The sequence below is a fragment of the Cavia porcellus genome, unplaced genomic scaffold (genome assembly GCF_034190915.1).
Source record: "Cavia porcellus strain 051 isolate PalLab524CR breed Dunkin Hartley unplaced genomic scaffold, mCavPor4.1 scaffold_23, whole genome shotgun sequence".
Classification (NCBI taxonomy): Eukaryota; Metazoa; Chordata; class Mammalia; order Rodentia; family Caviidae; genus Cavia; species Cavia porcellus.
In genome coordinates, this window is record NW_026947506.1 from 19234353 (window position 1) to 19261922 (window position 27570).

Here is a 27570-nt window from a genome sequence, read left to right on the forward strand (position 1 = left end):
CATTCCTACCGCATGTAACATTTTATAATTCTCTGAAGGAGCCTTTTGCTAGAATTGCTCTTTATCACTGCAGAAACTGCTTCTCAAGGCATTGCAGCATTCCTGGCAAGCTGTGTAGAGTGCATTTCTTCAAGCCAAGGCCAGCACCGCTCATAAAACTCCCAGCAGCCATCCATTTCATCCATTCACTTGATTTCTAAAAAGCGTCTGGCATTTCCTTTTCCTGTGTGACTTCAGCCAAAGTTCAGAGCTTCTTGGGAAAGAAAGCACATAATGGACAAAGATAAAATTGATTGTATTTGTGTCTGTCACCCTCGCAGGAGATGTGCTGTAAGTGATGGTGTGGTTAAAAGGAGTAGCGGAAACCATCTGTGCTTTCTCTGATGTCCACTTGCAAAATATGCAATTTTGATTGCTCTGAAATTGCAAGTGCTATTTATATGTATCTTGGTTAATGATGAAGCTTTCTGGGTACGTATTCTTCTTTGGACATTTACTGAGAAAAATAGAGCAAGTATACAAATTTAAATTCTCAGAAACTTCAATTTGAGGCTCTCATTACTGGAGTTTTATTTTACTGTAATTATTATTGCATACTAATTGGGTCTTAGGGCAGAAATATTTTGATAAGTATGTAATTGGATGATAATATCCTTTAGTCAGAATCAGGGAAGACACAGGAGAGCATACGATCCTCTGAAAGCAGTGTCCCCCATCGCTGAGGCTGTCATTGGCCTCCGTGGAGGATGTAGATCCTCTGGAAGGGGAGAAACTCCTCTGAGGGTCAGTGCTCATCCAATCATTTATACAGCAAAGAATCTCCAATTTTCCACAAAGAAGAGAAATCAGTAAAATAATAAAGGGGGAACTTTCAAAAGACTTTTTCTATGTCTTGAGAACTCAAATAGAAAATTTGTAACAATATTATAAAGGAAATCGATCACTATGAGGCTATAAGCTCATTTATCAGATGAGGAATCAAAATACCAGAGTGAGCTGAGCTTAGCTGACCATTGTGGGACAGTGTACTAAAGAGCTGGAGACGGGACCACCAGAAATCCACACAAGGAGCCTTCAGAGTCTTCGCCCAAACTCTTAGCTTCTCCGTCACCACAGCTTCCATGGGGCCTGGAGGAGGGAAATCGCTCGGAGGCTGTGAGATGTGTGTGAACACCAGGGTGACACAGTGGTTGGAGGTGCTACAGTTCCAAGCACCCAAAACAGCGACACTTCCTTAAACACCTGGGCATCAAGTTAAGGATCAAAACAGGAACAAAGTCTAACTAAACCCGATATTAAAATCTACTGTAGACCAAGCATAACAAAGACTAAAAACAGTACTCCATAGAAAAAGACAACAAAAATCAGGTCTTCCATTGTATAGAATACACATTCTACCACTAAAAAAATATTACATATATAAAAAAGAGAAAATAAAACCAGAAGAAGAAGAAAAAAAAAAAGCCTGTTAGTTGAAAAAGAATAAAGCTAACCTAGTTTTTCTATTGATGTAACTTCCACTGAAGAAAATGAGCAACTCAGAATGATCTACAGTCATATTTAGCAATGGACAGACGTTCCAGAGAAAAATCAGTAAGGGAATTCTTGATCTGAACTGCACTCCTGACCAAGTGGGCCTGAACCAACTGCAGCAAAGTACACATTCTTCTCACACATATGTGTGACATTCTCCAGGACAGGTCAGATGGAAAGCCATGAAATAACACTTAAATTCAAAAGGGTTGAAGGCACGTACATACCTTTACTGACAGCAATAGTGCAAGTGTAGAAATCAATAGCAGGGGGAGCTTTAGAAAATCAGTAATATTTGTAGAAAGTAAATAATATAATTGGGTCAAGAAAAAATTGAGAGATATTAAAAATATATATTGTGATCAACAAAAATGGAAACAAATTAAAACACATGAATAAAGTAAAGGAAGCTCTAAGAAGGAATTTGGTAGCAATATATGCCTGTATCACAAAAGAAGATCTCAGTCTCATTGTGCACTTCAAGGAGTTACAACAAAAAGGATAAAGTAGGCCTAACAAAGTGGTAAAAAGAAGAAAATTAATAGAGAGCATAGAAGAAATAAATAAAATAATAACTAGAAGACAATAAAACAGATCACCAAAATTAAGTTTGTTTTGTGAAATGACAATGAAAATTGGTAAAATGTTTCTAGACTAAAAAAAGAGAGCTCAGAGAAAATCAGAAAAGAAAGACACTAAAGCTGACATCACAGAAATACAAGTTGTATAACAGACTACTATGAGCAATTATAACAACAAATATTAGATAAAAAACATGGACACATCCCTAGAAACACAACCTGTGAAGATAATAATGAAATAGAAAACCTGATGAAATGATAAGAAAGGAGATTGAATGGGTAATGAAAATCACACATCAAAGAAAACTCACACAATCTGATTGCTTCATTGGTTAATCCAATCAAATATTTAAAGAAGATTTAACTGGAATCCTTCTCATAATCTTCCCAAATATTGAAAACACGGGCACATCTAAACTCTTCTTGAGACCAGTATCACTCTGATAACAAATGAGGAACAAGTGAGGAACTCACAAGAGAAGAAAAGACAGCCAGGATTCCTGATGAGCACAAATGCAAACATGACCAACAAAATACTGAGAAGCGGAATTAGTGGTATACACACATGGGTTTACTCCTAGGAGTCAAAGACACTTTAATATGTGGAAAATGATCAATCTGACTCTGCACTAATGCAATACAACGGAATATATATGGCTTTTTTCATAGGTGCAGAAAGAGTATTTACCAAAAATTAACAGCCTTTCATGGTAAAATTTCCCAAGAAATTGTGTCTAAAAAGAATGTATCACAACACAATGAAAGCCATATATCACAAATCCACAACTACCGTCAGATTCCACATTCAAAAGTTTAAAGTTTTCCTACCAAGAATAAGACAAGAATGCTATTCCCAGCACTTCTCTTTAACATAATAATGGAATCTCTAGCAAGAACAAACAGACAAGATAGGAAAAAGGCATTCAATCTAGAGAAGTAGTTACACTTTTTCTGTTATTAAATGATACAGCATTTTTTCTATTTTCCATTTTTTAGGGGTGGTTGGGCACTAAAGATGAAATCCAGGGTCTTCTGATAAGCTACACTCTCAGGTCTTTTTTTATTTTTAGTTCAAGACAGGATCTTACTAAGTTGCCATATTTCCCAGGCTGGGCTTGCACTCGTGACACTCCTGTTTCAGTCTCCATCGTGCCAGAATACAAATGCACCAGGATGCTAGCTAACTGACAAAATCTAGTACATCTTGGAGAATCCTCTGAAGCTGTTCTATCTAATAAATGAGTTAGGAACAGTGCAAGAGACAAATCTCAAATGTAAAAATTAGTCACATTTCTATAGGCTAACATGGAACTACTGGAAAAATAAATGAAAAGTGCCACACTATTTAGAATACATGAAAATACTAAGAATAAATTAAACCAAGAGGTGACAGCTCCATACCCTAAAAACTAAAATACTGATGGAAGAAATTGAAGAAAGAAAAATACATGAAAAGGTAACCTGTGTCTCTATGTTGAAAAAATTACATTGTGAAAGGAGACACAGCAATCCTGAGCATAAAGAGCAGAGCCTTAGGTACAACACCACCTGCTTTCAGATCACCAGGGTGACAGTGATCTAGGTGAGTCACAGAGGCTCACCTTGGGCCCAGTGGAACCGAGTGGGGAGCCTAGAAATGATGCCCTGTGGTCAGCATCACCGATCCTGGATGGGGTGCAAAGTGGGTGAAGGGGAGGGGGATCCTCGTCCCTGAATGTACTGTGAACACAGACTATGCAATGAAGTCCGAGCCTTCCTTACCCAATATACAGAACAATTTGGAATGTGTTAGAGTTAGATGTAAGGTCTGAGTCTATACAACTACATACTGAAAAAAAAGAAAAACAGAAAACATGGTGGGGGGACTTACTGACTATGGGCTTAGCAAAGTATTTTTGTTTTCTTTTTTGTTTGTTTTAAATATGATTCCAAGAGCACAGGGAACAGAAGCAAAAAAATATGCAGATGGGAATTGCTGCTTACAGTCAACAGAGACAATGCTGAAAGGCTAAAATTTGCAAACAAAACATTTGACAAAGAGCTAATAGCCAAAATATAGAAGAAACTCAAACAATTCATTAGCAAGAAAATAAGTAAACTGACTAAACATAACCGTACATAGATTTTAGGATTATTTGTCTGATAGTATAGAGAATGCTGATATTTTAAGAGAGAATTCACTTACTCTGTAGACCATTTTTTATAATACAACAATTTTCACAATATTGATTCTCCTAACCCACGCACAAGGTTGTGGTCTTTCCATTTTCTAATGTTCTTTTTAATTTCATTCTTCGGTGTTTTGTAATTTTCATTGCTGAGGTCTGTTACCCTTTTGGTTAGGATAATTCTAGGTTTTTATAAAGCTATTGTGAATGGAATTATTTTCCTGATTTTTTTCTTGGCAAGTTCCCTATTAGTATATGGAAAAGTCATTGATTTTTTGAGTGATTTTTGTATCCTGCCTATTAACTGAACTTGTCTATTAGATCTAAAATTCTGGGGAAAGATCATGTCATCTGAGAATCAGAATAATTTGCTACCTTTTCCTAGTTGTGGCTCTTATATTTTTCTTTTGCTAAAAAACAGATCTTAAATTTTCTCCTTAGTTGAAAAGTTTATCTGAGATAAAGTCGTTCACTTTATTTTTGGAATGAAAGTAGAGACAAGTGTATATTAATTCTGTCATTGGTTATTTAGTAGAGGATCAGTAGATGTAACTTATAACAATAGAAAATCAAATAATAATAAAACCACTAGAGAAAAATGCAAACTTCTCAAATAATCAGAAGGAAACATACACCAAATGAAACAGAAAGACAAAATCTATAGTAAAATAAAATAAGGCAACAATAAAAACTCAAAAATGTAAAGTAGGAAATGTATAAAACAGTACTATCAGATTAAATTATAAAGTTGTACTATACATTAGTACACATCTAATGAAATTACTGTGAATTTATAAAAATCAAAACATATGTAAAGATGTAGGAAAGCATAGATAGAAAAACTTAAAACTTAATGTCTTATATATCTGAGTTCAAACTAAGGGTTAAATGAGAAAATATAAGGACATTTTATAATGGTAGAAGTTATAACTATAATACAAGTCTAACACATGTGAGTATGTGCAAAAACACATCAGCTTTCATAAGTCAAAATATATAAAAACATAAACAGAAATAAGCAAAAACACATACTTAACTAGAAACTTCAATTCACCTTTCTCATGCCAAAACAGTTTAGGTGGGTATATATAACGTGTAAGGATATAAAACCCCATATTTCTTAAATTATAAATTACTTTTGTTTAGCACATGTTGAACTCAGAATAAAATGATAAAGAATTCATGAAACAATTATAAAAGTTGACCATATAGTAGACCAGAGATAGAATACCAACTTAGGCTTCCAAATAAATTAAGGACAGTATTTGATTACAATTCAATTCATTGAAACTAGAAATTAAATATGGAACAAACAAACAAAAAATTCCCTAGTACCTGGAAATTAAAACAGTTTCTTAAAGAACATTTTATTAAAGTAAACCTCAACTAAAAATTCAAAGCATTTAGAAAAAAGCTGCTAGAAATACCACATGTTAGAAATTACAGATTTAGGGTCAGGAATTTAGCTCAGTGGCATAAGCACCTGTCTGACAAATACAAGATTGTTTTGGTAACAGTATCTAAAAAATATATACATTTATCTAAAAGAATCTTTGGAGTAAAATTTGTAATGCTAAATCTTTATGTTAATAAACAAAAAGGAAAAAATGCCATATATTATTTTCCACAAGGAAGAACTCAAAGAAAATATAGAAATATAATGAAAGCTAAATATTGAAATTAATAAATTATAAGAAGAAATAAAACATTAGAAAATATAAAATGACAGGCTAAATACACAATTCCCAAGGCTAACTGTAAAAAAATACAATAAAATAAATAGGAGAACTACACAATGTAAGAAAAGATCATAGAACAATATCTTTAAAACATAGGATAAGTTAAAATAATAATTTAAAAGTTGCCCAATTGTATGTCACAAAATTGAAAACTTAGCTCAAAAAGATACATTTGTAGGAAACTATCAATTAATAAAGTTGACTCCAAAAAAGTAGAAATGATTCTCAGTAACCTAATTGCCACTAAAGAAATTTAAAATGTCACTGAGCTACTTCTAAACAAAGTGCAAGGCTTTAATACTTTCACAAGGGAATTCCACTACAACAGCAAGGATCTGATGGTCTAAAACCATGCAAAATGTTTGTGACGATCAGTCTTGGATGTCCACGTGACTGGGTTGAAAGAGAGCTCACGGATGGGTGTGTCTGTGAGGTTATTTCCGGAAGTGGTTGGCAAGTGGGCCAGCGTGCTGAGTGGGGAGATCTGAGCTGACCTGAGCAGCACCATGCAATGAGGGGGCGCTCGGCTGAAGGAGAGTGGGAGGAGGAAGCAGCTGTACTTGAGCATCCATGGACTCGTCTCACTGACCAGTGCATGTTTCCTACCTCCTTCAGCCATGGCCACGGAGTGTGACCGGCACCAGCCCCTGTCCCAGGCCTCCCAGCCCCACACTGGGCTGCTTTAGTGGTGTCTCGTGGTCTGAGACTTCCAGCTTCCAAGACTGAGCGCCACCAGTCTCAGGGCTCCTCAGCCTGCAGTTGTGGGATTACTCAGCTTCGGATCACGTAAGTCAGTGTAGTAAGTCAGTTCTTGTATTTATTCAACTAATTCTGCTCCTCTGGAAACAATGGCCAATACCATATTATAAGTCTAGCTTTCCTTTAAAAATAACAGCTTATAAATTCTTAATCCCACACATGTACTGTGTTAAAAACATTACAAAGCTAAAATATATGCATTTTAAAAGTCCATAAGTAAATTATTAACAAAGATAATGCAGTCATTACTTAAAAGTTAATAAAGTAAGACGAAATAGACAAAAGTTCATAATGTAAGAATTGATTTATACTAAATTGGAACTGGAGATTGAGCTCACGACCTCGAGCTTGCCAGGCAAGCAGTGTGCCGCAGAGCTATATTCGATTAATACTAAATTAATGATCAGTAGTCTAATGTGAAAAAATAAGTGCAGTATTATCCTCACAAATCCTAACAATACGCTGGATAAAATTGAACATCTCTTCTTGAATAACATTAGTTATGCATTAGTCCCCAGCACGGTGGCTGTACCACAGCATCCTGAAATGTCTCTTCACTAAGCACCTGTCACCATGCCGGTGCTAGCAACCTACCATCCTCAGTTGCTTGGTCTACAGCTATAACTGGCTTCTGGTCTTTGGCATATCTCTTGCTCTTCCCATTATGTATCATGGTGATTTTATGAAATACGATTTAGATCATTTACTCCCAAGCCCAAAACACAATTCCTTTACACGCAGCATGACGTGCTCCTTTTAGTAAGGCCTGCAGTTCCTGCATTGTCCAGTTTCAGCAGGGTGCCCCGTCCCTATCCTGAACCACCTGCCCAGCCCTCAGTTGCCTTCCTCCTCAAATAGTCGGGGGTTATCTCTGCTTTTAGCCTTTTATATCACTACTTCATCCTGAAGGATTTTTCCCTGAAATATGTTGTCACTCAAGTTTATATTGAAGGGCTGATTTTTCATAACATTTCTCTGACTATTCTCTTTAACAGTTTCCTTTACCTCCCCAGGGGTCCCATTTCTTACCCATTCCACTGTCTCATTTTCTCCAGGGCATTTCAGTCTATCTGAAATACCCAGGTTATTTGCTATTCTTTCTCCTTCAGATAGAATGAAGAGCTCCACCTGAATAGTATTATTGTTTTTGTAGCCCGAAATTAGAATGTGTGGGATCCAGGGCTTAGGGCCACACTAGTCTGTAAGGTGGGTGGGAGCAGCTCAAACCAGAGCTTTTCTGCAAGTGGCTGCCTTCATATTTGAAGAGAATTAGCTGGGACAGCCACAGATAAGCTTGTCAAACAATAGATCTGATTCAAAATTACAGTAGGTAATATCCAGTAACTTAAAAATTGCACTTAAAATAAATGTAAATTCCAGAGGAGATTATTAGGAAATTGTTTCAGTAACTTTCCTGTAAGTGAGATACAGTTGATACCCACAATTTAAAAGAGTTTATTTGGGCCCATGATCTTTAGCAAATTCAGTCTATAATCAGCTGACTCCATGTTATGGACACAAAGAAACAGAGGTCAAAAACAGGAGCCAGTGTTACCAGTTTCTGTGGTGCTCGGGTCTTCTTTTAGAGGTAATATGTTGTTCTCGATAAAGAAATAAAAGAATCAAGTATAAATAGTGGCACGAAAGTTTTACAATATTTATTAAAGGCAGAGAAAAAAACAGAAGGGTAGGGAAAAAGCTGCTTCTGCTGGGAGATTAGGCCAAGTAAAAAGAGAGGAAAAATAAAAATAAAAAAATGCGTACGACAGTCTACAGTGGGTTGCCGTGAAGAGGCATGATAGCCAGTGCTTAACACTGATGGTCCTTTTTTGGTATTTCCCACATTAGTGCAAGGTCTGGGTCATCCTATCAAAACCCTACTTGAGTTCGCACAAGAAGTCCACATAGCTGGAGATACAGCTCAGCGGCACAGTGCCTGCCTGGAAAGTGCAAGGTCCTGAGTACAAAAAAAAAAAAAAAAAAAAAAAAAAAAAAAAAAAAAAAAAAAAAAAAGAAGTCCACATACAGGGTTTTGGGAACTGCTCTGTGCATGTGTTTCAGGATCTTGGCCTCCTTTCCTAGATATTTTTCGGCACACTGTCTTCTTGGCTCGCCAGGGAGACAGATTCACCCTTCTAGGTAGAGACCCACTTCTTCTGAAGAGACCCCAGCTTCCAACAGTCCCTGTAGCTCTGAACGCTTCAACAGGTTAATCCATCAATGAGTAGAACCTCACGTCTAAATATATGAGTCTTTGGGGAGACATTCTAGATCTAAATCATAACCAAAAATATCTTAAAATATTTTTAAAAATCCCCAGACCCCAACATGTAAAACTATTTACATCACAGCAAAAAGTTTAATGAAGGTAACAAGAATGAATTTTGTAGGGGAGTTACATGCTTCCACATGGGTTTTTCCTGCTTATAAAGATGGCCCTTTCATTACTTTCTGAGCAAAAATTCACATAGTTTTTCCTCTTCCACGTACTTTTCTTTACAATTTTCTCATTTATTTATTTTCTTTGTTTCTTTACATAAACTGATGCTTCAAATTTTTCAAGAGGATGAGATTGAGCTGCTGGGATTGTGCATTGTTCCCATCAGTCTGACATGTGCTTTTTTTTCTGTAGGAAGACATTTCTACAGACACAGTGAATTTTAAATGAACCAAAGACATGCTAGAGATGTGTGTTTAAAAAATGATTCCTCACTTTCTTTCAAGTTTCCCTGTTTCACAAGAAATTCACCTTTAGTGTATTAAATAATGACAAAAATCACAGCTATACATTGTTAAATTACACAGTCAGGATAGACAGTCTTTATGACAATCCCGTGAAGGAGGGAAGAAAATCGGAGACATTTCTATCTAATGAGCCTATAGTCGTCAGTGAAACAGCTTTGATACATGTTTAAATACTGCACTGTTTTTCTGATGTGAGAAACTAAAAGTGTCAATAAAATCCAAATGTGTAATAGATATTGGGAAACTGGAAGACAATATTCAAATGGGGAGGGAGACAAAGTGGGAGGAGGGAGGAAGGGACGAAACAAAAGAAATAGAAGGAAACATGGAAACAAAACTTTTATAAATAAGCAGGTGGAAAGAAATTGAAGGGAAAGGAAGAGTATGGGGGAATAAAACAAGAAGCAAGATAGATGTACAGGTACAAATTCTCTATGATGAATATTATCATTATGTACATCAAAAACATACAAATAAAGAACTCCAACTAAATTGTGCATAAATCAGTCATAAAAAGAAAATGGTAAGCACCCACAGATGGCATAGAAAATACTTCTAGTTTCAGTTTTTGAGACATCTCCACACTGATTTCCACATTGATTTCACCCGTCTATGCTGCTACTAACAGTAGAGAGGGATTCCCTTTTGCCCACAGCCCTCCAGCATTTGTTGTTGGTTGATGATTTCTATCAAGAAATCATCTGTCTATGCTATCTGATAATGACTATTATCAAATAGTCATTCTTTCTGGAGTGACTTGGAATCTCAATGTTGTTTTAATTACTTCTCTTAAATGACTAGGAATGTTGAACCTTTTAATATATTTATCTGTGTCTTCTACCTCCTCATCTAAGAAGTGTCTGTTCATTTCAGATGCCCATTTTTGGACGGGGTCTTTAAATTTGAGGGTGTTTGATTTTCTTAGTTCTTTATGTATTCTAGATATTACTAGTGTATCTGTGACAGAGGTGGAAAATTTTTTTCTTACTCTGTGGGTGTCTCTCCATTCTGTTGGTGATTTCTTTTACTGTGCAAAAGCCCTTTAATATATTGCATTTCTTCTCTGAGAAGTGTGTATTCATTTCAGATGTCCATTTCTGAATTGGCTTTCCAAATTTGGGGGGTACAATATTTTTAATTCTTTGTATGATACAAATCCTTTGGGAGACAACTGGTTAAGACATTTTCACACTCTGTGTGTTCTCTCTGCATTCTGTTGGTGATTTATTTTGCTGGATGAGTTTTTAATAGGATAAGATCCTAGTTGTTGATTCTTTTTATTATTTTCTGTATGATTGGATTTTTAAAAATGAAATTTTTGCCTACACTTATGTGTTCAAGAGTTACATCTACTCTGTCTTCCAGAAAATTTAATATTACTGTCTTAGTATTTAGATCTTTGATTCAGTTTAATTATAGTTTAGTGCATGTTGATAGACATGGTTCAAATTTTAGTCTTTGGCTTGTGAAAAGCCAGTTTTTCCAGCAACATTTATTAAAGAGGTTTTCTACCAGCCAACATGGTTGGCCCCTTTGCGAAAGATGAGACCGTGTAGTATGCTTAGAGTTGTTTCTGCATCTTCCAATCTGTTCTGTTTATCCTCAAGTCTGTATTTTCCAATAGCATACTGTTTTTATAACAGTAGCTTTGCAGTATAATTTGAAGACAGAGATTACTATAATACCCTCTGCTTGCATTTGTTGATCAGAACTGCTTTTGTTATTCTAGGTCTCTTTTGCTTTCAAATGAATTTTTTGGAATACATTCTCTAACTCTGTGAGATATACCATTTGTATTTTGATCAGGATTGCATTAAATCTGTATAATGATTTTGGAAGTATAACCATTTTTACTAGTTTGGCTCTTCCTACTGAAGAACAAGGGGTATCTTTCTATTTTCTAATATCCTCTTTTATCTTCATTTTCTGAGTACTGTAATTTTTACAATACAAGTCTTCTAATTCCTTTAAAAGATTGACATCTAGGTATTTATTTTTTATGTTAACGTGAAACATATGGTTTCCTTAATTTCTCTCTCAGTGAGTTTGCTATTTGTGTACAAGATTTCTATTGATTTTTGAGTGTTGATTTTGTATCCAACTACACTACTGAACCTGGTTATTAAATATGCAAGTCTTTTGATGGAGTTGGGGGATCTTCTATGTAGGGTATCATGTCATCTGCAAATAATGATAATTTATTTCTTTTATTTCTTTCTCTTGCCTATTATCTCTAGTTAACTTTTCCAGAACTGTTTTTGAATAGGAAAGGTGATAGTGGACATCTTCTTGTCTTGTTTCTGATTTTAGAGTGAAAGTTTTTAATTTTTGACCATTGAATAGAGTATTGGCTATCAATTTGTCATAAATGGCTTTTATCAGACTGAGATAAAGACTTTCTTTTCCAATTTTGTGTACTTTTTATCATGAATATGTGTTGGAATTAGCCACATGCTTTTTCTGCACCTATTTCTGTGATCATGTGATTTCCATCTTAAGCTATGTTAGTATGGTGTATTACATTTACTGATTTATGTATGTTGAACCATCCCTGCAATCCTAGGATGAATCCTACTTGATCATAATCTTCTTAATGATTTGCTGCATTCTGCTTGCCAATATCTTATTGAGCATTTTAAAATCTATGTTCCCTGGGGATGTTGGCTTGTAATTCTCTTTCTTGTTTGGATCCTTCTCTCGATTTGGTATCAGGGTAATGCTTGTTTCCAGGAATGACTTTGGAAGTATTGTTTCCCTTTCAGTTTTATTAAGGAGTTTGAGAGGTCGTGGCATGTCTTCTAAATTCCTTATATAATTAAGCAGTGAACCTATCAATACCTACATTTTTCTTTGTTGGTAGGTTTTTAAGTACATTGACTGATACTGATTTATTTAAAATTTTCCTACCTTCATGACTCAGCTTTGGTAATTTATATGTATCCAGGAACCTGTCCATTTCTTCTGTGTTTTTCATCTTATTATATTATTAATTATAATAACTAATAATTATATTATTACAATATAATTAATAATTAATTATATTATCTTATTATATAATTATTATTATATTATATTATTGACTATTTTCTGGATTTCTGAAGAATCTGTTGTGATCTCACCTTTTTCATTCCTAATTGCATGAATTTTAGTCTTTTTTCCATTTTTGATAACATTGGTTAATGTTTTGTCAATTTTGTTTCGTCTTTTAAAGCCCAACTCAATTTGTTGATCTTTTTGTACTGTTTCTTATCTCAATTGCATTAATTTCTGCTTTGATCTTTATAATTTCTTCCTTCACACAAGATTTGGACTTGATTTACTCTTGTTTTTCTAGAAACTTTGAGGATCAACGTTAGGTTATGTATTTGATTTCACTCTATTTTTCTAATATGGGAATTCACTGCTATAAATTTTCCTCGTAGGTCCCATAACTTCTTGTATATTGAAATAGCATTATTATTTACTTGTAGAAAATATCTAATTTTTTCTTTAATTTCATCTGTGACTCATTGGTTGTTCTAGGAGGTGCTATTTAATTTCCATGTGTTTATGAAGTTTGTGTTGCTTATTTTGTCATGATTTTCAATTTTATTACACTTTGGTCTGATTATGTGTGGAATAACTTCATTCCTTCACAGTTAAGCATATTCTATGAGCTAATATGTGGCATTTTGGAGAATGTTACACTCTCAGCTGAGAAGGATGTGTATTCTGATTTTGTAGAGTAGAACATTCTGTAGACATCTACTAGTTCTTTTTCTTCACAGGTTTGATTCAGTTCTGATATATCTTTGTTGATTTTTCTAGTTAATCTGTCTATTTGTGGTAGTGGTATACTGAAATCCCCTCATTATAACTATAACAGTGCTTATTTGATGTTTCATTACTGCTAAAATTTGTTTTAGATAGCTGAGATATATATATATATATATATATATATATATATATATATATATATATATATATCTTGGATTGTTCCTTTACACTTTTGTAGTGACCATCTTTGCCTCTTGATTGATGTTGGTTTGAAATGCACTTTGACCACAAAGAGAACAGCTACTCATACTTTTTTTCTGGATTCCTATCACATGGAGTACTGTTTTCCAACCTTTAACTTTCACACTATGCATTTCTTTTTTAATTAAATACATTAATTGTATGCAGCATATTGTTGGATCTTGCTTCCTGATTCATTTTGTCAGTATTCTTTGATTGTTTGAGACTGTTTACATTGAAAATTGTGATATTATTGACTTATCTTCATCATGGTATTTTCATATTGTTGGTTCCCTCTTTTTTCTTATGTTGCCTTGCCTAGTGGATTTCTTCTGTTGGGGTTCATGAAGTTGTAGTCCTTGTTATTTTTTTCTACAATATCCTTCAGAACAGTTTGGAATGCTGATCATGAATTTCCTCAGGTTTTCTTTGACATGGAAGTATCCTATTTCTCCAACAATTTTGATAACTAGATTTTCAAGGTACATCAATATGGGTTGGAGGATGTTTTCTTTCAGAACTTGAAATACCTTACTCCAAGCTCTCTTTGATTTGAGGATTTTTATTCAGAAGTCTGCTCTGATTCCAATGAGCTTTCCTTTATGGATGATTTTCTTGCAATACACTATTTTTGTGTTGAATTTCTGGAATCTTGAGTATTAGATGCCTCGATGTAGAATTTTTTTTTTTTTAGCATGGCTAATGGAAGTTCTATATGCCTTATCTGTATGTCAAATTCTTTTTCCATGCTTGGAAAATTTTTGACCTTGCTTCTGTGAAAAGTTTTTTTCTGTGTCATTTGTACTATCTCTTGCTTTTTCATGGACTCCAATCAATGTTACGTTATTCTTTATTGCATCATCTAGCAGCTGTTGATTGATTTTTTTGCTTCAAGTTTTCTAAGGAGTTACAAGAATTTCAGTTTTGAGCTGATGAATGAAAATAAAGTTTGCCTGTGAATCCCATTAACATGCATGCTGACATCTGTACATAGGGAGCTATTGTTAGGAAAAGCCCTGTACCTAAAAAGAGAATTCAAAGACGTTTCCATAAATTGAAAACATGTAAACACTTGTTTCATGTATTTTTTTCTCCCAATTTATTAGTGTATTCAATGAAGTTTCCATTTTAGGATGTCTTTGTTAACATTTTAGAAATTCTTAAACCCAGCTTGGCCTTCCAGGTTTTTCCTGACCAATGAATGCCTTAGAGTTTTGTCTTGTGTAGTTACAAAGCAGAAGTCTTCTATATTGTTGGTAATGATACAAACTAGTGTTGCCACTATGGAAATTGACATGGCCATTTCTCAAAAATTCTAAAAAGATAAATCATATTTTATCCACCTATCCCTCTTTTTAATATGTTTCTGAAGGTATTAAAGTCATCATACTACAATAATACATGCATGCTTATGTTTATGGTACCACAATTTGTGAGAGTTAAATTTTGGAAACACCCTACATGTTCATCAGGCTATGAATGGATAAATATAATGTATTTTCACACAAAGGAGAATCCTCTGCCACAAGGAAGGATAAATTTGTCTCATTTGTGGGAAAAAAGATGGAGTCCATAATGCTAAGTAAAACAAATCAGACACCGGTTACATATCATACGGCTTCTCTCAAATGAGATATCCAAAATGCACTAATTCAAAGAGAAAAGTAAAATGTAAATAATGGGAAACAGGTAGACTTTGTAGAGATGATAAGGGAATCTGGGGGTGCTTGGAGAAGGGGATACTGCAAGGGGAAGGGGAAGCAAAGTGCTTGAGATGGTGTATCCATGTATCAGTTCCTGAGAGGAATGCAATCATGTACATTATAAACAACTACTCATAAAAATTAAGGTTAAAATATCATTAAGCAAAACAAAAAGAAGAGGAAGCTACAGAATTGTCACATTCAAATCATACTCTGTCAAGTCAGGAAATACTAGTCTTTATATTTAATGGAGGAAGTCTCAACATCATTTTAACTCCTCTCTCTTTTCTTCTTACTTTGGTCTGTTTTGCCAAGCACAGTTCTCTAGAGATCCACCAGGTCACTGTATCTATTAACTGTCTGCTCTTAGTCATCACTGAGTAGTCTTGTGTGAGGTGGAGGGACACAAGCAGAGGTGTCCCTAGAAGGGCATCACATTTCTTACTAGTTTGAGGCTCCTCCTACTTTTGTACCAGAATAAGTGCTGTTGTGAACATTCATGTATAGATTTTTGTGTCAGTATAATTTATATTTTTCTGGGATAAATGTCAAGGAATATGCCTACGTGTTGAGAGTTTTCATAGATTTCAGAATGCCATGCTGTCCTACATTCTATAAGCAATGCACAAGTCAGCCTGTCTTTCTGCATTCTAGCAGTGGTCAGTGTCATGGTCACTATTATCTCAGTGGCTCTTGGAAGGTGGTCATGCCAGCATCTTTTTGTCTAATGTTACATTTCCATAATGCACAGTGATGTGAAATGCATGCTCGTTTTCCACATGTCCTCGTTATCTGGCTGTGACTGTTAACCATGATATGTCAACTTGATTGGATGAAGAAATCCCCAAAGGGTTGGTAAAGCATATGCTGGTATTGTCTGGTGGGTCATGAAGGTGTGGCCTGGAGTACTATACCTGGCCCCTAGTCCAGGGATTTCTCTCTGGTACTGTTCTCCTCTTCTGCTTCCAGGCCACCATGAACTAAACTTCTTAGCTCTGCCATGCACTTCTGCTATGATGTTCCTGCCATGAAGCCAGCTGACTATGGATGAAATTCTCTGAAACCATAAGCCATATAAACCTCCCTCCTTAAACTGTTAGTGTCTGTTATTACTTTACAGGTATAGGAAAGCTGAAGAGTACAATCAAGTGATTTTTTTTTTGTCTTTTGTCTAATTTGTATTGCCTTGTTAGCTTTTTCTCAAGTTTTTTTTTGCATCTTATATAAGTATGATTTGTCACAATTATGAACTAATAGTGATATACGTGTTAATTAAAGTTCGTATTTTATTCAGATTTTCTTAGCTTTTACTTAGTGTTCTTTTTTCCAATCTAGGATTCATTCATTCATGAAGACAAATTACTTTTAATTTTTTTAAATAAGCACTTCCTGAATGATGTTCTCAGATTTTTTTTCCTCTTACTTTTGATGCTGTGTTTTGTGATTCTTTGTTTTTATACAGGGTTTTGCTATGTACTTCAGGCTGCACTTGAACTCACTATGAGCCCAGACTAGCCTCGATCTCTTGGTGATCCTGACTTAGCCTCCTGAGTGCCAGAATTACAGGTGTATACCCAGATGATAATGCCTGACTTTAAGGAACACTGGCCATACATTTTGTACAATTTCTCTGAATTGTGATGTGACTTATTAAAAATATGATTAGACTTAGAGTCTAGGTTTTGGGGAGAAGATCACAGAGTTAAAGTGACACTTCCTTTGCTTCTGACTGAGAGTGCGCACAATCAAAATGCTTTTTCCTTTGGTTTATCATCTGGTGATGAGGTGTGGTCAGCAGAACCAGCTGTGGTGGTCTTCTTATCCCTACCCGTGCTGCACCTTTGCAGGGAGGTGCTTGGAAGAGCACCATGGAACTAAGTGTGTATTCGGTTCTAACTTCTGAGAGTGGGATATTTTCATAAATATCACTGAACTCTTCTGGTCATGAGATTGGCCCTGAAACGTTTCCATTATTACAGTTCCACAGGTTAAAAGATATAGCTTCTTAAGTTGAATTTGCTTTCATTTTGTTATGAATATACATAAGGAAACATTTATTATGAACCATTTTATTTCCTCTTCTGTAAATCCTAAAGTCGTTCTTTGCTGATTTTTTAATATTTTAATTCTTGTCTTAATGATTTGTAGAAATTCCATTTTGAAAACTTTTATTTCTGATAAAACTTCTAAAATATTTACTTACTTTAGAGTTTTCTTTTGCCGATTTTCAAGATGAAAAATATGTGAGGCCAAATTAATTACCTTCATGGGTTCTGTATTTTTGGCACATTAAAAATTATTAAAAATTCTCCAATATTTTAAAATAACTTTAATGTTTTCATATTGAATGAATCTGGATTTTTATTAGTTTTTGAGATAAGATAGACATCCAACCTCATAGTATTTTTAAATCAGTTAAATTGTACAATGTGCCAAGTTTTTTTTAGAAAAAAATGAATTTCTATGGGTGATATTTAAGTTTGTGTGTGTGATTAATTTCACTAAACATTGTATTCAAGGTGCATCCCTTTTCCTACAAGTGACTCAAATTATTTTATGGCAGAGTAATAATCTATTATGTACTTTTCAGCCTCTTAAACTCTGGATTATCCTTGAGATGAATCAAGATGATTGCTTTCATCTGTATTATACTGAATATTCTGGTTATGAGTTAAATGTATGAGTGTTTGCATTTAAAACTGGCACCATACAATGTCCATAATAATATTTTTAAATGCTTGCTTTTCCTTTAGATTGCTTTCAACAGCATAGAAAACGTTGTGACTATTTGACATCCTGCAAAAAAAAAAAAAAAAAAAAAAAAAGCTACCTATGTATTATATTCAGTAACTCTTTTTCCCCATCTTCTAAACATTTTCCCCTGTGACCTGCAGCTCTGGAAGCAAGTACTGCTCCAGACCCTTGACATAGCCTCAGAAAGCAGTGCCCGCAGGGAAGGCTGGACAGAGGCACAGCTCTGGAGGAGGAAAACACAGGAGCCCAGACCACTTCCTGTTCCTCGGAGAGCCAGGGGAGCCAGAAAGAATTGCTCCTAATGTGCACATCAGAAGTGGACACAGTCTCCTCACTTGGGAGGCAGGCTTGCACTGTGGCCTTCAGAAATCTGCTGGACTTGTTACTCCCCGGGTTTCTGCTGGCTGTCACTTTTCTGTAGCAGGCTGCTGCCAGGCCCTGATGAAGAGGAGGGTTCAGTTCCCAGGACTACTTTTCTGTGACCAGGCATATTCCTCTCCTCAGTGTCCAGGATCCCCAAGAATAGAGAATATAGCTGCTGCATGCTGGAGCCCTCTGGCATGCAGGTGCCCATCTCAGACCCTGTGAGCACCTCACACAATAGTGTACTTTACACAGCCTGTTCCACTAGGGAACCTAAACTGATACAGAACCCCAAGAAGACACACACCAGAAATGTAAGGGTTGGAAGTCTGGACCAGGACTCCTGGCTGTGCACCAGAAACCAAGTCTCATAGATGCAGCCTGCTCAAGCCCCCCAAATATCACCGCCCTATGCCATAGGTTTGCTAGATAATGGATCCTATCTGCAGATGGAGATGCTGCAGCCCTGGAACACAGCTCTCACTGCTGTGGGGTAAGCTGAGAGTGACACAGAGGGTCCGTGGGGAAGCCCTGCTCCTTTAGGGGGAGACCATGAGGCTGTCCTTCTCTAGCTGTGAGTCCCCTGCCTTCCTATTTGCTAAGGACCCTGTGATTATAACAGACACACCCAGCTAATCCAAATTATCCCTTCATCCCAACTCTTTAATGTGATCCCATCTCCAGAGACCATTTTGCCAAGTAAGATAACTTAAATTCTGGAAGTTAAGGTGTGAACCTCTTGTGAGGGGAAACGTTTATTCAACCTACCACAAAATGACAATACTCTTTATATTACCTGGAAGTGAGGGCCAGTCTGCTTGTCACTGACAGGAGATAGCCCTACTGCAACAACACCCAGCCATTGATCTGTTTTTAACTTCTGCTCAGCACCTGCCATCCCTTAAGGCTGTTTTTTGTTCTGGTTGCTTCTGGCTATGTCATTCCTAAACTACTGCTGGCTGAGAAATCAGACAGGTGAGGTTGTTGTCTGCAGGAGGAAAGCATTAAATACACTAGGTATGCATTCAAAATCCAAACTACAATAGTGAATTTCTAGATTTTTTCCTTGGTTTAATCTAAGTAAGTGTTTACCCCAATTCTTTGGTGAAATCTGATAAAATACGGTATGCTACAAAATAGAATAAAGGAAATCTCATGGGTGCAGATAGAAGTTTGAAATCACTGGTGATAACTGAGATTTAAAACCATGGAATTGTAGAGGAGACCTAGAAAAATCAGTGTTGAGAGAAGGGAAAGATGGGTTGGAATGAGTCTCTTCTAGCTACATTCTCCAGTTAATTTACAGTCTCCTAACGTATTCTGTACCAGTTGAAGACCTGTGAAGCAAGGAGGAGCCAGAAAACAAGAGACTTTCTTCAGACTTTCATTTTCATAAGCTTTCATTTTTACATGTAGTCAATCATTGTAATTTTTTTAAAAAAATAATAGTTAATTTTCTTAATGTCTTCCTTTTTCATTTAACATTATTCATTTAGTTGCAGAAAAACCCATATCAAACCAAATGGAAGATGTTGCACAGAGGAATCTAGACTGCAACAACTTTATAGTCTCCAGTGGGCAGGGGGACTATAATACTGTCCAAATCACCAGCAAGAAGTCAGCTTGGAGTCCAGTTTAAATACAGTTTACAGACAGGAAATACAAGGTAAATATCAGACTGTTAAATGATTGGTTACGAGAATTAAGTCACATTACCAGGCTAGTTAACTCTAAATAGATTTCTTTAAAAGGAGTTGTTTATTATAATATCCTGGAAACAAGGAGAGAGGGTTTAAGCATCACAAACAAGGTTAAAAATGTTCTTCATTCCAAACAAAGTCCTTGAAGCAAATTGGAATAGTCACCTTGGCCCAGTGCTTTATCAGAAGAAAAACAGCTGCACCCAGACAGTCAAGGCTGACTGAATTCAGCAGGGTGTTTACATGACAGACAGCAGGAGCATAGGCAAAGGCGACTATTTGATTTTAACTTGCTATAGCATGTCTATAAGTTTGCTCTTCTATAACTGCACCTTTACCACTTACATAATTGTGTCCTTGCATTTATATAAAGGTGCCCTTAAAATTAAAACCTTGAATTTTCATAATTTGCAGCTTTCATCCTTTCCTATAAGTGTTTCTTTCTAGCCTTGTTTTAATATGTATTAGTTAACATGCACCTAGTGTTTTGGTATTTCCCTTTCAAAAGGACATCAAGTCCTCTGGGCTCACTTCTCATGAGTGAGAAGTGCATCCACTGAAGTCCAGTCTGCCAGATGCAGATATCTGTATGTGATCTTTTCCTTCTTCTAGAAGTTTGTTAAGCTAGTCTGAAACTTTAGATCCAAAATGCCATTATCAATAAATCACAGCTACTACATTTATTGATTTTGAAGGAGCATTATAGAGACCATGCTTCTCATATGATCTTTGTCTGGATTGTGGTGGTATAAACAGGAAATATACACATTCTAAACTTTTTCTCCAGTTTTAAAACAACACATTGTTTAATTTTAAACATTAAAAGCCAAGACATCTTACTTATAAGAAAGGAAATTAATTAAACTATGGTTTCTATGATGGGAATAGTTGACAATAGCTATTTGGATATTTAGTGTAGTTAAAGCAGCTTCACTGTCAAAAATCTATATTTTTGTACCAGGTCTTAATTTTTCCTGACCTGTTTTATGTTTTACAAGTGGTATGTTATTTCTTTTGGTGACATTTCTTGCAGGGTAAGAGCACTTGTTATCTGAAAATATCCTAATGAAGTCATGCATAGTTTGTAGTTTGGCTGAATATAGAATTTTTCCCTTCGAAAAGTGGGAAAGGCTTTCCTTTAAAATCTCATAGTAAAGTTCCATTTGCATTTGTGTTCAGTGGAATAAAAAAGAAATTTGGTTTTAGCCTGAGATTTTTTCTCTATATTTATACTTTTTCTGTGGTAAATAAACATTAATTATTATAGTCATCTGATTCTGTTCTCCATTTGCTGCTGAGGATTCAAATTTCTCTCCAACCCAGGCACTCTGCTCAACTAGTTCTTTGATTTTGCTTCTCTTTGTGCTCAGTTCTATCCTGTGCTACCTAATATCACATAAGCTGGGTCTCCGGGACCGTTTTTCAGTCTCTTGTCATCTTGATCTCAAATCAACGCCAATGTTTTGTTCTTGTGGCCCACCATTGCCTGCAATCCATGCTCCTTTTAGTTTAGGATACTGCTAAGATTTGCATTCACTCATTTCTCAGGTGTATTTTCCCTTGGTATATAGTAAAACGAAAAGGTGTGCCATTTCCTTGTCCTAATTACCTATTCCCCAGGCTTCCCAAAATCTGAAGAACACTCTTTACATGTCCTGGGATCTCTATTATATTTTCTTAGTCACTTCTATTGACATCAGTTAGAGAGAAGGACATCATAAGCATGGTCAAATTATCATTTTCAATGAAGTTTTCAGGAATCCATGTAGTAGAATAGCCTTAGATTAGACATCTCTCAAATTGAAAGCTATTTATAACCAATATGCAGCATACATGAGTCATCTTTTCAGGATTCTATATAGGTACATTAGTCAGTTTTTTGTCACCACACCAAAATACTCCAGAAAAATTACTTATGAAGTAAAATTATGTGTTTAGCACAGTTTGAGGAGCTCAAAGGCTTGGTATGGATGGCAGCTCACTTTGGGGGAGGGTCCTCAGGATGCATGGTAGTTCTGGTAACACATGCAGGAAAAGAGGAAGACACAGATGGAGACTGGATGTGATTAGGCTCAAGCTTTTATAATAATCCTCTCATGAGAGTTAATCAGGATCTCAAAAAAATATCCTAGTCCTTTCTAGGACCTTCTAGGACCTAGAACCTCCCATAAACCTTGATTCTTAGGTTGTTTAGTCACTACCCAGGGTCCAAGATCCCAATACCTGAACTTTTGGGGGAACAAGAAATATCTGCATGACAGCAGTGAGGTCTTCTGCTCTTCCCTGCGCAAAGCTCCAACCCACACAACTCATCCTTGTTCACTGTCCTGTGTTGTATCAGCCAAGTATTTATTTCTACAGCTCCCCATACATGTGCACCCATTGGCTTCCGGCTGCCAGGCTGATGACAACTAAAATAAGAGTGATATTTTCTTGCTGATTCCCAAGCTGCTGAGGTAAGGTGCCAATCGGTCTCCTGCAAGGCCTTGGTTTATAATTAGCCCAGGCTTCTTCTGTACCACTGTGCTTCTGCTTACCACTATCTTCTACCCTGCTGTCACCATCCCCTACTGAACCCTTGCCAGGATCCTGATGTCCTCTACTAGACCATGTTTAGCATCCTGATATCCCCCAGGTGACACTCCTCAGTGTCTTTCTATCTCTTACTGAATCACCTCAGCAGCCCACTATTTCCTGCTGGACTCCTTCTGCTTTCTTCACCAGCTACCGTATGCTTCTCAGCATCCTATCATGTCCCACTAGACCCTCTTCAGCATCCCATCAGCCTCTACTGGGCTATCATTGTCATCCCACTTTCCACTACTAGACCATCCTAAGTACCTCACTAGTTCCTACTAGACTATCCTCAGCATTCCACAGTCTCCTAGTAAATCGTCTTTGGCATCACTTTATCCCCTACTGAACCAACCTCTTCATCCTGCCATCCCCAATTGAACCTTCCCTGGCCTCTCCCATCCTGCCATCTCCCACTCGACCCTCTTCAGCATCTCACCATCTCCTACAAGGCCCTCCACAGCATCCCACGTTCTCTGAGTAGACCAGCTTTAGCAGGGTGCCATCCCATACTGGGCCATTCTCAGCTCCTCACCATCCCCTGCTGTACGATCTTCAGCATCTTTAAATCCTATTGGATATTCCTTTCTGCTGTTAAATAACCTTTCTAAAAGTATTTGGAAATCTTGTCTTTAAACCCAAATCACGACCTTCTTCCAAACCTAACTCAGCAAACTCATTTCACTTGCTATTTTCTTTTCTCCCTTAGGGAAGTTATGAGTCAGAGCTGAACTTAGACAAAAAAGGTTGCTGGGGCAAGCACCTTTCATCTCCTAGAGTAAAGCCCTACAGAGAAGGGGGTCGAAAGGGAAGGGCAGAGAGGGAGAATGATAAGGCTGCTAGACATCGAGTGCCTTGAGGCTGCATCTTATAGTCTGGCTCATTATTTTTTTACACACACTCGGGACATTCAGATGCACAGTCTTCTCAATCAAATACAAATAAAAGAAACTTTCAATGTCACATTAAAATGTGACATAAAATGTTTGGGGTAGTGGGATGCTGGTTTATCTAGGTACCATTGCCCTGTGAAAAGTCCTGACAACTCTGAGTGTGTCCATCACAGAGGCGTTAGAAGGGAGACAGGAAACTGACTTTGACTGAGTGGCTGAACATGTCAGGCACATAGTGTATCCTCTTAATCATTCCACCTGATATTGTAGAGCTTTCCTTATGCAATTTACCTATGAGGACTAGAGGGCTTTAGCAATTTGTGCAGGGTCACAGAACTAGCAAGTACCAGAACTAGGATTAGAATTGTAATTTCCCAATTTTGTGAGCCTGCATTATTTTCCCTCAATCCTACTTCATCGCTTTAATGCTGAGGTTAACACACTGTGGTTCACGGGCCAAATCCAGCCTGCTGCATGCAGCGTACATGTGCAGATTCACTGAGCCACCTACTGTTTGGCTGCTTTTGTGCTGCAAAGGCAGCATGTATAGCATGATAGAGATTATATGATTTGCTGGTCTCTGTATTACTGACAACAGCATGGACTAACGCTTCTCAAAGTCTAATTTAAAGTATATCATGTTATATTTCTGTAATGCCAGCATACTTTGTGGCTAACACAGAAACATCACATGTACAGTCTCAGCCTGGGCAACTTAATGACTTAGTGAGATTCCATCTCAAACTAAAAATGATCTAGTCATGTAGCTCAGTGCATAGGCTCTGGATTCAATCTCCAGTACCACCAATAACAATGAAAGTGCAGCTCACTAGAATTCAGGTTCTGATTGAGGAAGTCTGAAGTGGAGCCTGTAGTTCTGTATCCAGGTTCCTGCTCCATGGACCAGGGTTTGAATAGAAAGGAACAGAACAGAACACCCTGAACCTAACTGTTCATGCTTCTCTGAGGTTTCATGGGAAGGTAAAAAAGAACTACCTCTTCTGGCCCCCTCCAAGCTAAAGTAGGTACCTACAATATCTGAGTTCTTCCCTTTCCACAGAATTATGGTCATCAGGGAAGAAGACCAAATCAGGTGCCCATAGTTCATCACTGCTCAGCTGTGAGATCTGAGGAGATGAGCACAGTTGCAGGATCCCTGGTCGGTGAGATGTGGATTCTCATCACCCCATGTATCCCTGCGGTCCTTAATCCTGGCTGTGTATCTGGATTCCTTGGAAACCTAGAAAGACAAATGATATCCCATGGGTGTGAAGTAGTGATTCTTGATCTTGGCCTAAGAGGGATTTTAAAGCATCCTAACAGTTAGGCTCACTCAGACAGACCAAATACGCAGAACCACTGAATATGGGAATCTGGCATCCAAATTCCAGAAGCCTTTCCCAGTGGTGCTATTGCAAAGTTGGACATGGGAATCCCTAACCCAGAGTGAAGACCAGACATTCAGGAGTGTGCTTGTTACTAAACATAAAAGATCAGATAAACATTATCACAATTAGAGTGGGGAATCACAATACCTCACTAATAGATAATTCAACTAGACAAATCAATAAATAACATTAAAGTTGACCCAAACCTTCAAATAAATGGACTTGATCTACATCTACAGAGTACCTCACCCCAAAACAGATACATATTCTCAACATCACATACAACTTTCTCAAATATAGGCCATGTACTAGCCAACCAAACATGGTTAAATAAATGTTGAAGAATAAAAATTACCTCGTGTGTATTATCAGGTCTTGGTACAATAAGAATAGAAATTAATGGCAACAAAAAACACAGAAAGTATGTAAGAAGAAATCAAGGAAAATGTTAGACAGTTCCTGTAGTCAAACAATAATGCACATGCAATATAACCTGAAACAAATCTCTGGGAAACAATGAAAACAATTCTAAGCAGGAAGTAATTAACTGTGAATGCCCACATCAGAAAAACAGAGTAGGTCCAAATAAACAATCTAAGTATGTGTCTCAAGGTCCTAAAAAAAATAACAACCCAAGTCCAGTGGTACAAGGAAGGAAATTATAAAGATGAGAGCAGCAATTCATGAAATTGAGACCAAATATAATACAAAGAATAACGAAAGGAAGAGCTTGTTCTCTAAAAGACTAAACAAAATAAACACTTAGCCAATATTAGCAAAAGGAAAAACAGACCCAAATCAATGAATTTTAAAATTTTAAAAAGGTGAACTCACAGTCTCAAAGTCATTTCTGAAACCTAGCATTGCTCTGATTCTAAGACAGGATTCAGCAATAAAAAGAACTACAAGTGGGTCTCTTTAATGAATATAGACACAAAAGTCCTCAATAATATATTGGTAAACAAATCATCAAAAAGATCACACATCATGATCAAGTAGGTCTCAATGCAAGGGATATAAGGATTGCTTATATCAGCAAATCAATAAATGTAACACATTTCATAAACAGAAGCAAGAACAAAAATTACATAATCATCTCAATAATTAAAAAAGGCCTTTAACAAAATTCAACATCCATTCATGATAACAACTCTAAAGAAATTGATATAGAAGGACCTTATCTCAACCTAATAAATGCCATTTATGATGGCCCTACTGCCTGTATCATATAAAATTGGGAGAAACTTCTAAAATCAGGTCCAAGAAAATGATGCTCACTATCATGGCTCCTACCCAACATAGTGATTGAAATATTAGCCAGAGCAGTCAAACAAGATAAATAAAAGTTATATGCACAGGAAAAGAAGTCAAGTTATTATTATTTGCAAACAATATAATCCTATATATAAATGACCCAAAGAATTTTGACAAAACACTACCTGAATTAATAACCAAATTCAGAAATATAGTAGAATTCAAAATCAACACTCAAAAATCAATAGTATTCTTATATACTAATAATAAACTCACCAAGAAAGAAATTAGGAAAATAAGACCATTTTCAATACATCAAGAAAAATGAAATACTAAGGAACTAACCTAATTAAGAAAATGAAGTACCTTTGTAATGAAAATTGTAGTACTCTTAAAAAGGAGATTGAAGAAGACATCAGAATATGGAAAAGTCCCCCCTTCATGGATAGGAAAAACCAGTATAATCAAAATCACTATGCTTCCAAAACAGATATATAGATTTAACATAATCTTAATCAAAATACCAATAGCATACCTCACTAAACTGGAGAAAAGAATCCTGAAATTCATATGCAACTAAAAGAAACGTGAGGAAATAAAAAAATCATAGGTAACAAGTGCAAAGTGGGAAACATCATAGTTCTGGGCTTTAAGATATACTACAAAACTACCATGATATGAACAGCATAGTACTTGGACAAAAACAGACATATACATCAATGGAATATAGGTAGCACAAACAACACAAGGCACATTCAACCATCTGCTCTTTGAAAAAAGGATCAAACATACACTGCAGCAAAGACAGTCTCTTTAGTTAATAGTGCTGGGAAAACTGACAGTTCACTTGCAGAAAATTATATCTATACTCATGTGTCACACCACATACTAAAATGTTGAAATAGATTGAATGTTGAAAAATCTAAATGTTAAAACAGAAACTGTTATCAACCTGGAAAATAAAATAGGTAACACTCTTGCACAGGCAAGAACTTTTCTGAACAGAATCCCAGAGGCACAAGAGATAGCAACAAGAATAAAAAAAAATTGTGATCGTATCAAGTTAAAAATCTTCTTTACAGAGAAAGATACAATGGAGGGATGAGATGGCCTACAGAATGGGAAAAAATGCTAGCTATTTCTCAGATAGAGGAAAAATATCTAGATATATAAACACCTCAAAAAATTAGACTACCCCCAATGAAAGACTCAATCCAAAAAATGGACAATTTAAGTGAATAAACACTTCTCAGAAGAAGAAGTTCTACTGGCCAATAAATACATAAAAAAGTCCAGTATCTCTGGTCATTAGAGAAATGCAAGTTAAAACCGTGAAATTTTACTCCAGAAACAATGGTTAACATCAAGAAATCAAACAACAAATGCTGATGGTGCAGGAAACTCTTCTATAGTTTTGGAG